This window comes from Hemitrygon akajei, unplaced genomic scaffold (genome assembly GCF_048418815.1).
Source record: "Hemitrygon akajei unplaced genomic scaffold, sHemAka1.3 Scf000092, whole genome shotgun sequence".
NCBI lineage: Eukaryota > Metazoa > Chordata > Chondrichthyes > Myliobatiformes > Dasyatidae > Hemitrygon > Hemitrygon akajei.
Window position 1 is genome coordinate 883101 of NW_027331978.1, and position 15286 is coordinate 898386.

Consider the following 15286-nt stretch of genomic DNA (forward strand, 5'->3'; position numbering starts at 1 on the left):
CAACTGATCTGGCCTCTACTACTTCTACAGGAAGCTCATTCCACACAGCTATCACTCTCTGAGTAAAGAAATACCCCCTCGTGTTTCCCTTAAACTTTTGCCCCCTAACTCTCAAATCATGTCCTCTCGTTTGAATCTCCCCTACTCTCAATGGAAACAGCCTATTCACGTCAACTCTATCTATCCCTCTCAACATTTTAAATACCTCGATCAAATCCCCCCTCAACCTTCTACGCTCCAATGAATAGAGACCTAACTTGTTCAACCTTTCTCTGTAACTTAAGTGCTGAAACCCTGGTAACATCCTAGTAAATCGTCTCTGCACTCTCTCTAATTTATTGATATCTTTCCTATAATTCGGTGACCAGAACTGTACACAATATTCCAAATTTGGCCTTACCAATGCCTTGTACAATTTTAACATTACATCCCAACTTCTGTACTCAATGCTCTGATTTATAAAGGCCAGCGTTCCAAAAGCCTTCTTCACCACCCTATCTACATGAGACTCCACCTTCAGGGAACTATGCACTGTTATTCCTAGATCTCTCTGTTCCACTGCATTCCTCAATGCCCTACCATTTACCCTGTATGTTCTATTTGGATTATTCCTGCCAAAATGTAGAACCTCACACTTCTCAGCATTAAACTCCATCTGCCAACGTTCAGCCCATTCTTCTAACCGGCATAAATCTCCCTGCAAGCTTTGAAAACCCACCTCATTATCCACAACACCTCCTACCTTAGTATCATCAGCATACTTACTAATCCAATTTACCACCCCATCATCCAGATCATTTATGTATATTACAAACAACATTGGGCCCAAAACAGATCCCTGAGGCACCCCGCTAGTCACCGGCCTCCATCCCGATAAACAATTATCCACCACTACTCTCTGGCATCTCCCATCTAGCCACTGTTGAATCCATTTTATTACTCCAGCACTAATACCTAACGACTGAATCTTCTTAACTAACCTTCCATGTGGAACTTTGTCAAAGGCCTTGCTGAAGTCCATATTTCCTTTCACAAATCCATGCTGACTTTGTCCGATGATTTCACCTCTTTCCAAATGTGCTGTTATCACATCTTTGATAACCGACTCTAGCATTTTCCCCAACACCGACGACAGACTAACCGGTCTATAATTCCCCGGTTTTTCTCCCCCTCCGTTTTTAAAAAGTAGGGTTACATTAGCCACCCTCCAATCCTCAGGAACTAATCCAAAATCTAAGGAGTTTTGAAAAATTATCACTAATGCATCCACTATTTCTTGGGCTACTCTGGGATGCAGACCATCTGGCCCTCGGGATTTATCTGCCTTTAATTCCTTCAATTTACCTAACACCACTTCCCTACTAACATGTATTACCCTCAGTTCCTCCATCTCACTAGACCCTCGGTCCCTTACTATTTCCAGAGGGTTATTTATGTCCTCCTTCGTGAAGACAGAACCAAAGTAGTTATTCAATTGGTCTGCCATGTCTTTGTTCCCTATGATCAATTCACCTGTTTCTGGCTTTTGTCTTGACTTACATTTGTCTTGACCAATCTTTTTCTTTTCACATGTCTGTAAAAGCTCTTACAGTCAGTTTTTATGTTCCCTGCCAGCTTTCCCTCATAATCTTTTTTCCCTTTCCTAATTCAGCCCTTTGTCCTCCTCTGCTGGTCTCTGAATTTCTCCCAGTCCTCAGGTGTGCTGCTTTTTTTTGCTAATTTATATGTTTCTTCTTTGGACTTGATACTATCCCTAATTTCCCTTGTCAGCCACGGGTTCACTACCTTCTCTGGTTTATTCTTTTGCCAAACTGGGATGAACAATTGTAGTTCATCTATGCGATCTTTAAATGCTTGCCATTGCAAATCCACCGTCAACTCTTTAAGTATCATTTGCCAGTCTATCTTAGCTAATTCACGTCTCATACTTTCAAAGTTACCCTTCTTTTAGTTCAGAACCTTTGTTTCTGAATTAACTATGTCGCTCTCCTTAATGAAGAATTCCACCATATTATGGTCACTCTTACCCAAGGGGCCTCGCACGACAAGATTGCTAACTAACACTTCCTCTTTGCTCAATACCCAATGTGGAATGGCCTGCTCTCCAGTTGGTTCCTCAACATTCATATGCAATGGCAAGCATTTAAAGATTGCATGGATGAACTACAACAAGTGTTCATCCCAGTTTGGCAAAAGAATAAACCAGGGAAGGTAGTGCACCCGTGGCTGACGGGGAAACTAAAGATAGTATCAAGTCCAAAGAAGAAACATACAAATTAGCCAGAAAAAGTGGCACACCTGAGGACTGGGAGAAATTCAGAGTCCAGCAGAGGTGGACAATGGGATTAATTAGGAAAGGGAAAAAAGGTTATGAGAGAAAGCTGGCAGGGAACATAAAAACTGACTGTAAAAGCTTTTATAGATAAGTGAAAAGAAAAAGATTGGTTAAGACAAATGTAGGTCCCTTACAGTTAGAAACAGGTGAATTGGTCATAGGGAACAAGGACATGGCAGACCAATTCAATAACTACTTCAGTTCTGTCTTCACTAAGGAGGACATAAATAACCTTCCGGAAATAGTAGAGGACCGAGGGTCTAGTGAGATGGAGGAACTGAGGGAAATACATGTTAGTAGGGAAGTGGTGTTAGGTAAATTGAAGGGATTAAAGGGAGATAAATCCCCAGGGCAAGATGGTCTGCATCCCAGAGTGCTTAAGAAATTAGCCCAAGAAATAGTGGATGTATTAGTGATAATTTTTCAAAACTCCTTAGATTCTGGATTAGTTCCTGAGGATTGGAGGGTGGCTAATGTGACCTCACTTTTTTTAAAAATGAGGGAGAGAGAAACCGGGGAATTATAGACCGGTTAGCCTGACATCGGTGGTGGGGAAAATGCTAGAGTTGGTTGTGAAAGATGTGATAACAGCACATTTGGAAAGAGGTGAAATAATCGGACAACGTCAGCATGGATTTGTGAAAGGAAAATCATGTCTGGCGAATCTTATAGAATTTTTTGAGGATGTAACTAGTAGAATGGATAGGGGAGAACAAGTGGATGTGGTATATTTGGATTTTCAAAAGTCTTTTGACAAGGTCCCACACAGGAGATTAGTGTGGAAACTTAAAGCACACAGTATTGGGGGTATGGTATTGAGGTGGATAGAGAATTGGTTGGTAAACAGGAAGCAAAGAGTGGGAATAAGCGGGACCTTTTCAGATTGGCAGGCAGTCACTAGTGGGGTACTGCAAGGCTCAGTGCTGGGGCCCCAGTTGTTTACAATATATATTAATGATTTAGACGAGGGAATTAAATGCAGCATCTCCAAGTTTGTGGATGACACGAAGCTGGGCGGCAGTGTTAGCTTTGAGGATGCTAAGAGGATGCAGGGTGACTTGGATAGTTTAGGTGAGTAGGCAAGTTCATGGCAGATGCAATTTAATGTGGATAAATGTGAGGTTATTCACTTTGGTTGCAAGAACAGGAAAACAGATTATTATCTGAATGGCCGATTAGGAAAAGGGGAGGCGCAATGAGACCTGGGAGTTATTGTACACCAGTCATTGAAAGTGGGCATGCAGGTACAGCAGGCAACGAAAAAGGCAAATGGTATGTTGGCATTCGTAGCAAGAGGATTTGAGTACAGGAGCAGGGAGGTTCTACTGCTGTTGTACAAGGCCCTGGTGAGACCACAGCCGGAGTACTGTATGCAGTTTTGGTCCCCTAATCTGAGTAAAGACATTCTTGCCATAGAGGGAGTACAAAGAAGGTTCAACAGATTGATTCCTGGGATGGCAGGACTTTCATATGAAGAAAGACTGGGTTGACTAGGTTTACACTCACTGGAATTTAGAAGATTGAGGGGGGATGTTATTGAAATGTATAAAATTCTAAAGGGATTGGACAGGCTAGATGCAGGAAGATTGTTTCCGATGTTGGGGAAGTCCAGAACGAGGGGTCACAGTTTAAGGATAAAGGGGAAGCCTTTTAGGACATAGATGAGGAAAAACTTCTTCACACAGAGAGTGGAGAATCTGTGGAATTCTCTGCCACAGGAAGCAGTTGAGGCCAGTTCATTGGCTATATTTAAGAGGGAGTTAGATATGGCCCTCGTGGCTAAAGGGATCAGGGGTATGGAGAGAAAGCAGGTACAGGGTTCTGAGTTGGATGATCAGGCATTATCATACTGAATGCCGGTGCAGGCTTGAAGGGCCTAATGGCCTTTTCCTGCACCGATTTTCTATGTTTCTATGAGTGGAAAATTAAAATCTCCCACAATCACAACCTTGTGCTTACTACAAATATCTGCTATCTCCTTACAAATTTGCTCCTCCAATTCTCGCTCCCAATTAGGTGGTTTATAATATACCCCTATAAGTGTTACTATACCTTTCCCATTCCTCAATTCCACCCAAATAGGCTCCCGAAATCAGCCCTGTAATCTATCCTTTCAAAGCACCGCTGTAATATTTTCTCGGACAAGCATTGCAATACCTCCCCCTCTTGCCCTTCTGATTCTATCACACCAGAAGCAACGAAATCCAGGAATATTTATTTGCCAATCACACCCCTCCTGCAACCATGTTTCACTAATAGATACAACATCATATTTCCAATTATCAATCCATACTCTAAGCTCATCTACCTTTCTTACCTTGCTCCTAGCATTAAAATAGATGCATTCAAGAAACTTTCCACCCCTTTCTCTCTGTTTATCCCTAATGGTGCAAACAACTTTATTATCTCTTTTTTCCTTCTCCCCTACATCTTCGGTCTGAGTGCTCCAACATCAGGGAGGAAGTTCAAATCATCTCCGTGTTAAAAGTTTAACCATCATGGTGACTGAAGGCAGCTGCAGGTTCATAAGGGACTGTTACTGTCAGATTCTGCAGTTCTTGCGGCTGCTCAGCACACCCAGGACTGAGCATTGGAGGAGTCCGTTCTGCTGATGTTAGCCTTAAACTAGACTGGTGTTTAATATTGTGGATCTGTGAAAGATAAATCAATTCTGTATCAAGTCCTGTGTCTCAGGTACTAACTGTCTCTACCACACTCACAATGTACACTAGAAAGGCCACTCAGCCCATCTGGTTCCTGCCCATGTTTCTGTTCCATATCAGTAATATGAAAATCTACCCCTGCCATTCCCCTCTCACTCTCCCTGAGATGACAGGTTGCAAATAGTCACCACTCCATGGGATAGGAGATTTCCCGTGAATTTCATGGAAACATATAAATTCACAACACATTACAGATGCTTTGTCCCACATTGCTGTGCCGACCATGTATCTTACTCTAGAAGCTGCTTAGAATTACCCTGCCACATAGCCACCTATTTTCCTAAGCTCCATGTACCTATCTGAGAGTCACTTAAAAGACCCTATTGTATCCGCCTCTACCACCGTCACTGGCGGTGCATTCCACACACACACCACTCTTTGCTTAAAAATCTTAGCTCTGACATCTCCTCTGTACCTACTTCCAAGCAGCTTAAACCTATTCCCCCTCGTGTTAGCTGTTTCAGCCCTGGGGAAAAAGCCTCTGGCTATCCACACGACCAATGCCTCTCATCATCTTATACACCTGCATGAATTTCCTGCATGATTTTCTCCGGGCTGAATAAGACGATGAGCTCACTGTGGTTGTGACGTTCTCTCTCTCTCTCTCCGTGTGTCTGATGTCACAGCCCCGCCTCACTCAGGCACTTAAAGCGACACTCACAGTAAACGAACCTGCGGTCTCGTAACACAATGCACCTCTAAAGTCTGACAGCAGACTAGCGAGTGAATCTTCGATGGTGCAGAGTCAGAAACTGAAGATTTGCCAGCCTGAGTCAGGGGCTCCAGAGAGAGATGGGGTCCAGAGGAGGAGGATGAATAAGACCAGCAGGATGTGGTCAAAAGTGAAAGATTAGAAGCATTTGGAAACTGGTTGATCGAAAAAAAAGGTGGTTAATTTCTGCAAAACACAGGTGGAAATCAACAGATCAGGCAGAAATTTTGGAGAGGAATAAATAGAAAACGTTTAGGCAGAGCCCCTTCAGCATGCCTAGCCTGTGTACTCCGCTGCTTAGTTGCTCTCTGAATTGCAGAGTTCCTCCAGCGTTTTGTGTGTGTGCGTCTCTGTATTTCCAGCAACTGCAGAATCTCCTGTGTTTTATATCTGCATTTTACTTTGGCATTAGATACTCATTGATATTGAGTATATTGCTTATAGGAGCCGCTTTCTGCGTTAAAACAGCTGCAGGTTTTTCTATACACACTATAAAAAAAATGAGGTATGGACATTGAACCGGTGCTTGCAGAAATGGTTAATGGCACCGTGATTACCCAGAGGGCCATGCATTAAGAATTTTGCCGGCGCTGAAGCACCGATGAAATGCGCAGGCGTCAGGCTGAGGACGTCCCTGAGTTTCATGCATGCGCGCAGTACACTGAAGGCCTTGAAAATGTCGGTTGCAGGTAAGAGCGTTTCTCCGTGTTTTTATCTTAAACACCGACTTCGGGATAATTCCTTTGAAATCCGGTCACCGTGACCAGCAAACCCGGGACAGTCCTGCCCTCTTCCCTCTCTCTCAGCCCCACGATCCGTATTCAGGACCCGGGGAGCTTCCGGTTGATGAGGGAATGGGAACCGATGGATCTCTCAGACAGAGCTGAGCTCCAGCTATCTAAATGCAAGGATTAGGAACTCGGAGAAAGGGAACAAAATCTTTTACATCAGCAGTTGAGAAAATCGGCATTAGTACTCTTTTCCGTAGATGCTGCCTGGCCTGCTGAGCTCCTCCAGTATTTTGTGTGTGTTGCTTCCTCTACCTCCTCTTGCTCTGGACTTTTCTACCGGTGAGAACATGTTTTGTCCCATTCTCTCTGGGTATATAATGATATCAAACACCTTTGCCCTGGGAAACAAGTAGCTTTCACATCACAAATGTGCCAGACTCCAGTGAGACAGAGAACTGCCCTTCCCTTCATACTCATTGGGATTTCATTCAATGAGTTCACCACCGTCAGTCATTGGGGGAGGGTTCAGGGGGAATATTTATGTAGAATACAGAAACTGGTGATGCCTGCGTGCATTGTGGTGATGCAAAAGTTGCTGGAGAGTTTGCAAGTGGGAAGAAGTGGAGTGATATTTGGAAATCTGACTTTTTAAAGCGTAATTTAGCAATGAAACCACCTGTGGACAATGTGCAAAAGTTTTGGAGAAAATCCTTCATTACCCATTACAGGCCTGCTACGTAGGTTGTGTGAGAGTGCAGATAAACTGGATCGAACCCAGAGGAGATCAGAACGTGATTTGCTAGTGTGTCACTGTGCACATATTGTCACTGGGTAAAAAATGCACAGTACAAGATTTATCTGCACACTGGTTATTACAAATTAGAGGGGAGATTATTACAAATTAGAGGGGTATTGGAGGGAAGGAGGGGAGACCTCCAGTGTCCCTGATACCCTCACCTACAAGATGTGCAGCTTGTAACCCTGCACTTCAATGAGCTGCAACTTGAAATGGGTGAATTCCAGATCATCCAGCAGTTGGAGGGGGTGATAGATATAACATGAAGAGAGGTGAGTTACACCCAAGGTGCCGGACACAGGAAACTGGGTGAGAGTCAGGAAGGGGAATGAGGTTAAATATCCATCGCAGAGTACTCTAGTGGCCATCCCCCACAACAACAGGTGGACCACTTTAGAAGCTGTTGGGGGGTGTTACCTGGCAGAGGAAAGTCAGATTCATTAGTTAGAGGAACAGAACAAGAGGGGAGGAATATCCTAGTGGTAAGGCTTGCTAGTGGTAGTGAGCAGGGGAGGGGGTGATGTGGTTAAAATAAGTTGTAGGGGGAATGGGAGCCAGAATGCCAGAACAGATAGTGGAGATGGTGAATTGAATTGACTTTATTAGATAAATATTTCATAAACATGAGGAGTAGAAATATTCACCTTACATCATCTAAATGTGCAATGTGTAATTTATAGTAATTTATAATAGATAGTTTGCAAATAGGACAGTCAATATAACATCGAAATGCAATTATATCAGCATGAATTAATCAGTCTGATGACCTGGTGGAAAATGATGTCCTGGAGCCTTTTGGTCCTTTTGCTGTGGTACCGTTTCCTGGATGGTAGCAGCAGGAACAGTTTGTGGTTGTGGTGAATTGGGCCTGTTTGTCCCTGATATTCTTTGGGCCCTTTTTACACACCTGTCCATGTAAATGTACTGAATCGTGGAAAGTAGACTGTGCAATGTATAATTTCCTTGTTTATATTTAGAGACATTTTTTGGTGTATAAAATGATGAGGGGTATTGAGCGTGTGAGTGGCCAGAGGAGTGTTTTTTCCCCCAGGGTTGAAATGGTTAATGCCGCTTTTCCACACTCCCATAGACCCTTTGTCCATCTCCTGAGTAAATAGAGATGGAAAAATATTTAAGATCTCCCCCATCTGCTTTGTTTCCACACGTGGATTGCCATTCCGGTCTTCCAGAGGACCAACTTTGTGCCTTGCAATCCTTTTGCTCTTAATCTATCACTAGAATCCCTGAGGATTATCCTTCACCTTTTCTGTGACAGCGACCTCATGCCTTCTTTTAGCCATCCTGATTTATTTCTTATGTGTTCTCTTGCATTTCTTATACTCCATAAGAAACTGACTGCCTATCCCTGTTATGCAATTCCATTTTGTGTTTTACCAGGGTCTCAATATCTCTTGCAATCCAAGTTTCCCTACAGTTTCTATCTTTACCTTTTATTCTGACATACCCGCTTACTACTTTCAAAATTTCGCTTTGAAGGCCTCCCATTTACCAAGCACGCCTTTGACATAAAGCAGCCTGTCCCAATCCACAGTTGCCAGATCCTAGTATCTTAATTCCAGGTGTTGATCCATGCCCTGAACACATCCACCTTTCCTACGCTGCTCCTTGTATTGAAATATACAGGGCTCAGCATATTCACTGCACCATGCTCAACTTTTTCATTCCTGACTTTGTCTGAGGCCTGAACAACATCTGTCTCCACAACCTCTCCACTACCATTCAGGCTCCCATTCCCCCTGCAACTTTAGTTTAACCCTCTTTACCCCCACCTCCCACCATGCAGATCTATCACCCCTTTGGCTTTCCTCTCCCAGATCAATAAAAAGGAGGTGCATACCAGGTACAGGCAGATAGGAACAAATGGGGTACTTATGAAATACAGGAAATTCAGGTGAACACTTATGAAAGAAATAAAGGCATGAGGTTGCCCCAGCAGACAAGGTGAAGGAGAATCCTCAGGGATTCTGCAGACTTGTTCAGAGCAAAAAGATTGCAAGGGAAAAAAATAATTCTCTGGAAGATCAGAATGGTAATCCATATGAAGGGATAACATAGACTTAGGGAGATTTTTTTTGCATCCGTATTTACTCAAGAGATGAACACAGAGTCTATAGAAGTGAGGCAAAGCCACATCAACTTCATGGACCCTGTACAGATTACAGAGGTGGAGGGGTTTGCTGTCTTGAGGCAAATTAGTGTGGATCAATCCCCAGGGCCTGACAAGTTGTTCACTAGGACCCTGCGGAAGACAAGTGCAGAAATTATTGGGGCCTAAGCACAGATATTTAAATCATCCTTAGTGACAGGTGAGGTACTGGAGGATTGGAGGACAGATTATTCTGCTGTTCTAGAAAGGCTGTAAAAATAAACTAGGAAATTATATGTTGGTGAGCTTGACATCAGAACTGGGAAAGTTATTGGACTGTGTGTGCAGGAACCAAGTATATACTGTAAGTATTTGGATAGGTGTGGACTGATAAAGGATAGACAGCATGGCTCTCGCCAATCTTATAGAGTCTCTCGAGGAAGTTATCAGGAAAGTGGATGAAGGCAAGGCAGTGGATGTTGTCTACATGGACTTTAGCAAGGCATTTGACAAAGTCTCATATGGGAGCTTGGTCAAGAAGGTTCAGTCACTCAGCATTCAAGATGAGACAGTAAATCGGATGAGACACTGTCTTTGGGAGAAGCCAGAGTGTGGTAGCAGATGGTTGCCTCTCTGACTGGAAACCTGTGACTAGTGGTTGCCACAGGGATCAGTGCTGGATCTGTTGTTGTTTGTCATCTATATCAGTAATCTGGATGATAGTGTAGTTAACTGTATCAGCAAATTTGTGGATGAAAACAAGACTGGAGGTTTAGCGGACTGCAAGAGGACTATCATGGCTTGCAGTGTGATCTGGACTAGGTGGGAAAATGGTTTTAGAAATGGAAAATGGAATTTAATGCAGACCAGTGTGAGTTGTTGCACTTTGGTATGACCTACCAAGGGAGGTCTTTCACAGTGACTGGTCGGGCATGGAGGAGTGTTGTAGAAGAAAGGGACCTGGGAATACAAGTCCTTAATTCACTGAAAGTGGTATCACAGGTAGATAGGGATGGGAAGAATGATTTCAGCCCATTGCCCTTCATGAACCAAAGTACTGATAACAATAGATGGATGTTATGTTGACTCCTAGAAGACATTGGTGAGGCCTAATTTGGAGTATTGTGTGCAGTTTTGGTCACCTACCTACAGGAAAGATGTAAAAGAAGTTCAGAGATTTCAGAGAAAATTCACAAGGATGTTGCCATGTCTGGAGGACTTGGGTTATAAGGAAAGATTCAACAAATCAGGACTTTATTCCTTGGAATGCAGAAGATTGAGTGGAGATTTGATTGTGATAGAGAAGCACAGATAGTGTTAATGCAAGCTGGCTTTTTCCATGAAGATTGGGGGGGGACGACAACCAGAGGCCATGGGTTAAGGGTGAAAGGTGAAATGTTAAGGGGAACATGAGGGGACACTTCTTCACTCAGACGGTTATCCGGCTGTGGAATGAGCAGCCAGCACAAGTGGTGCATGCGTGCTCGATTTCAACATTTAAGAGGTTTGTGTTGGTACCTGGAGGTGTGGGAGTGGGCTGTTTAAATAGTTCAGCACAAACTAGATGGCCCAAAGGGCCTGTTTTTGTGTTGAAATGTTCTATGATTGTGACAAGAACCTGAAATAATACAAAAATTCACTCTAACCCCTTTTGACAGCTGTGCGAACCAACCAGTCATTTCAGAATTTTTTATATGGCGTTAAAACTGTGGCACTTTAAGTTAATAATACATAAAAGAAGATCCCAGCTGCACGTCAAGAAAGACTGTGTGAGAGTGTTTCAGTTACTGTGGGGCGAGGAACCCATGCAGCTCAGTGGGAACAAGGAATAATACCAATGGAGAGAGTCAAACTGAGCCAAGGCACTGATTGGAGATGGCAGAAATGCCCCATTCTTATAGAGACAGGAAGAGCATCAGGGAATTGATGGTCATTCCAGATACCAGCACTCTGCCCAGTCAGGAGATGATTTCTCTGTCCAACTTCCGTTGAACCTCACTGTAACAGTGTGATACCAGATCAAACCTTGGTAACTCAAGTAATCTCATCTGAAATGTTGTCCTACACCCATTGATGGATTTTGTAAATCTTTTTACAGGTTAAAAATGAGAAGGAATTCATCTCCAGGAAGCTCAAACATGGCACAGCAGTTTTGTTGTCTCTGTCTAGATATTTAAGAAGTGGAGCAAGGGAGCCAATTGACCACCCTTCCTGCTCAGACTGTGGGGAGGGATTCACTTGATCATTTGACCAACTGGCACGCCTGTAATTTACACAGGAGAAAGGCCTTTCACCTGCTCAGACAGTGGGAATGGATTCTCTCGATTATCACAATTGAAGGTACGTCAGCAAGTTCACACTGGGCAAGGCCATTCACCTGTTCTGTGTGTGAGAAGGGGTTCAGTTGGTCATCCCACCTGTTGACACACCAATTAGTTCACACCACACCGGGCAGAGGCTGGTCATCTGCTGAATTTCTGGGAAAGGATTCACTCTGTCATCTGACCTAATGACTCACCAGCAAGTTCACACTGGGGAGAAACCGTTCACCTGCTCAGAATGTGGGAAAGGATTCACTCAGTTAGCTCACCAACAGAGACACCAGCAAGTTCACACTGGGGAGAAGCCGTTCACCTGCTCAGAATGTGGGAAGAGATTCACTTGGTCATCCGGTTTACGGAGTCATCACCGAGTTCACACTGGGGAGAGGCCATTCACCTGCTCAGAATGTGGGAAGGGATTCACTCGGTCATCTCATTTACAGAGTCACCAGCGAGTTCACACTGGGGAGAAGCCGTTCACCTGCCCAGTCTGTGGGAAGGGATTCACTCACATACCCCACCTACAGAATCACCTGCGAGTTCACACTGGGGAGAGGCCATTCACCTGCTCAGTCTGTGGGAAGAGCTTCACTCATTTATCCACCCTACGGAATCACCAGCGAGTTCACACTGGGGAGAAGCCATTTATCTGCTCAGTCTGTGGGAAGAGCTTCACTCATATATCCACCCTACGGAATCACCAGCGAGGTCACACTGGGGAGAAGCCGTTCACCTGCTCAGTCTGTGGGAAGGGATTCACTCGGTTAGCTAACCAACAGAGTCATCAGCGAGTTCACACTGGGGAGAGGCCGTTCACCTGCTCAGTCTGTGGGAAGGGATTCACTCAGTCATCCCACCTACAGAGTCACCAGCGAGTTCACACTGGGGAGAGGCCGTTCAACTGCTCAGTCTGTGGGAAGGGATTCACTGAGTTAGCTAAGCTACAGAGTCATCAGCGAGTTCACACTGGGGAGAGGCCATTCACCTGCTCAGTCTGTGGGAAGGGATTCACTCAGTCATCTACCCTACTGGTACATCAGCGAGTTCACACTGGGGAGAAGCCGTTCACCTGCTCAGTCTGTGGGAAGGGATTCACTGAGTTAGCTAAGCTACAGAGTCATCAGCGAGTTCACACTGGGGAGAGGCCATTCACCTGCTCAGTCTGTGGGAAGGGATTCACTCAGTCATCTACCCTACTGGTACATCAGCGAGTTCACACTGGGGAGAAGCCGTTCACCTGCTCAGTCTGTGGGAAGGGATTCACTCGGTTAGCTAACCAACAGAGACACCAGCGAGTTCACACTGGGGAGAGGCCATTCACCTGCTCAGAATGTGGGAAGGGATTCACTCAGTCATCCCACCTACAGAAACATCAGCGAGTTCACACTGGGGAGAAGCCGTTCACCTGCTGAGAATGTGGGAAAGGATTCACTCAGTCATCCCACCTACTGGCACACCTGTCAGCTCACAATGGGGAGTGGCCATTGTTATGAATCCCTAGGTTTTGTTTGCTGTAGACTGTCATTTTAAGAGAGAGAGATTAAGAAGGCAAATCCACAGACTCAGAGTCAGACGGAGACGAAGGAGGAAAAATGGAAGAATCGAAACCGGGGAACTAGTGGCCAAGGGTCACTGTTTGGAACTTTCCTTTGCCCACAAGGGTGGGCTAATTATCGATTCACCGTACATCGAATGTGTGGTTGTCACCTCATTTGATCCATAGGAGTGGATCTGATTTGGGGTATCCTGCGGAGACCACATGTGTCAACCCTTGCCTGGCTGTGGTGTGGTAATTCATTTGAAGACGATACCCCTTATGACAAGTCACTTCGGGTGATAATTAGTATGTGGATTTGGAAGGATGACAGATAAAATCTACAGCGACTGTTGGTCTCTTTTTACCACCATGGAACCTGTGGAATATGACATAATTGCCTTCTCTCAACATTTACCCTGGATTACAAATATCTCTCTCATCACCTATTCTGTGGTTGAACTGAACTTTCATACTTTACCATCTCAAGACTCCAAGCCTTGTTACCCCTGAGCTCAATAGTTTGAGAGTTATATTTATACACATAACACTCACGAGGAAATCTGCAGATGCTGGAAATTCAAACAACACACACAAAATGCTGGTGAAACTCAGCAGGCCAGGCAGCATCTATAAGGAGAAGAACTGTCGACATTTCAGGCTGAGACCCTTCGTCAGGACTAACTGAACGGAAAGATACTAAGAGATTTGAAAGTAGTGGGGGGAGGGTGAAATGCGAAATGATAGGAGAAGACCGGAGGGGGTGGGATGAAGCTAAGAGCTGGGAATGTGATTGGCAAAAGTGATACAGAGCTGGAGATAGGAAAGGATCATTGGACAGGAGGCCTCGGGAGAAAGAAAGGTGGGGGGGAAGCACCAGAGAGACATGGAAAACAGGCAAACAATTAAATATGTCAGTGATGGGGTAAGAAGTGGAAGAGGGGCATTAACGGAAGTTAGCGAAGTCAATATTCATCCCATCAGGTTGGAGGCTACCCAGCCGGTATATAAGGTGTTGTTCCTCCAACCTGAGTTTGGATTAATTTTGACAGTAGAGGAGGCCATGGATAGACATATCAGAATGGGAATGGGACGTGGAATTAAAATGTGTGGCCATTGGGAGTAGTCTGTTGCTGCTGGTTCGTTTCTAAAGTGTTACGGTTTGTAACAAAATGGGGCCTGCTTCTGGGATATGAACAAATTTAAGGATTGATTTAATATCGATTTCATTGGGGAAATCCCTTTTGATTTATTTGTGTGTGGAAAATCAGCAGCAATAGATGTTGATAGATATCTGGAAGTGTGAACCTCTCAGGCATTAGAGGACACCAGAAGGATTGAGTTGTTGAGTATTGCTAAAACGTCAATACTTGCTAAGGTGAAATTGACAATGAGGAGGGCACAGATGCAGAGGATAATAGCTGAACATTATATATCTGAGGGTGTATTTAAAGTGGAGGAGTTGGAGGTGTTTCCTGAAAGTAAACCTAGTGAGCTTGAGCTCCAGTACAAGTTAGAAAAATTAAAGATGGAGGCTCCGGAAAGGCAGAGGCAGTTTCAGGCTGGAGAGGCAGAAAAGCAGAAAGAAAATTCTCTTATAAACTGTAATTAAGAGGGAGGCTTAGCAAGCCTATTCTGCTTTGACAGTTGCTGAAGCAGCTTATTATTTATTTATTTATGCTGCCCCAATCATCGCCACTGGGCTATAAATGTGCAGGAGCAGTGTGTGGTTCAGTGCTTTGCTCAAGGACACACACGCTGCCTCGGCTGAGGCTCAAACTCATGACCTTCAGATCGCAAGTTCAACACCTTAACCACATGGCCACGCACCACACATTATGACATAGTGAAACAGGCTGTGCTCAAAGCTTACGAGTTGGTCCCAGAAGCAGACAGGCAAAAGTTTAGAAATTTGAAGAAATCTGTGAACCAGACATACGGAATTTGCTTATGAGAAATTTGTGTGTATTGACCACTGGTGCACATCTGAACATGTAAATGATGATTTTAACAGCTTGAGAGAGTTG

The 15286-nt window shown here is 44.3% G+C and overlaps 1 pseudogene; it reads left to right on the top strand.

Annotated features, from left to right (window-relative positions):
* Positions 1-11718: 11718 nt before the first annotated feature.
* Positions 11719-15286, top strand: part of LOC140722874 (uncharacterized) — a 32476-nt pseudogene continuing 28908 nt past the window's right edge.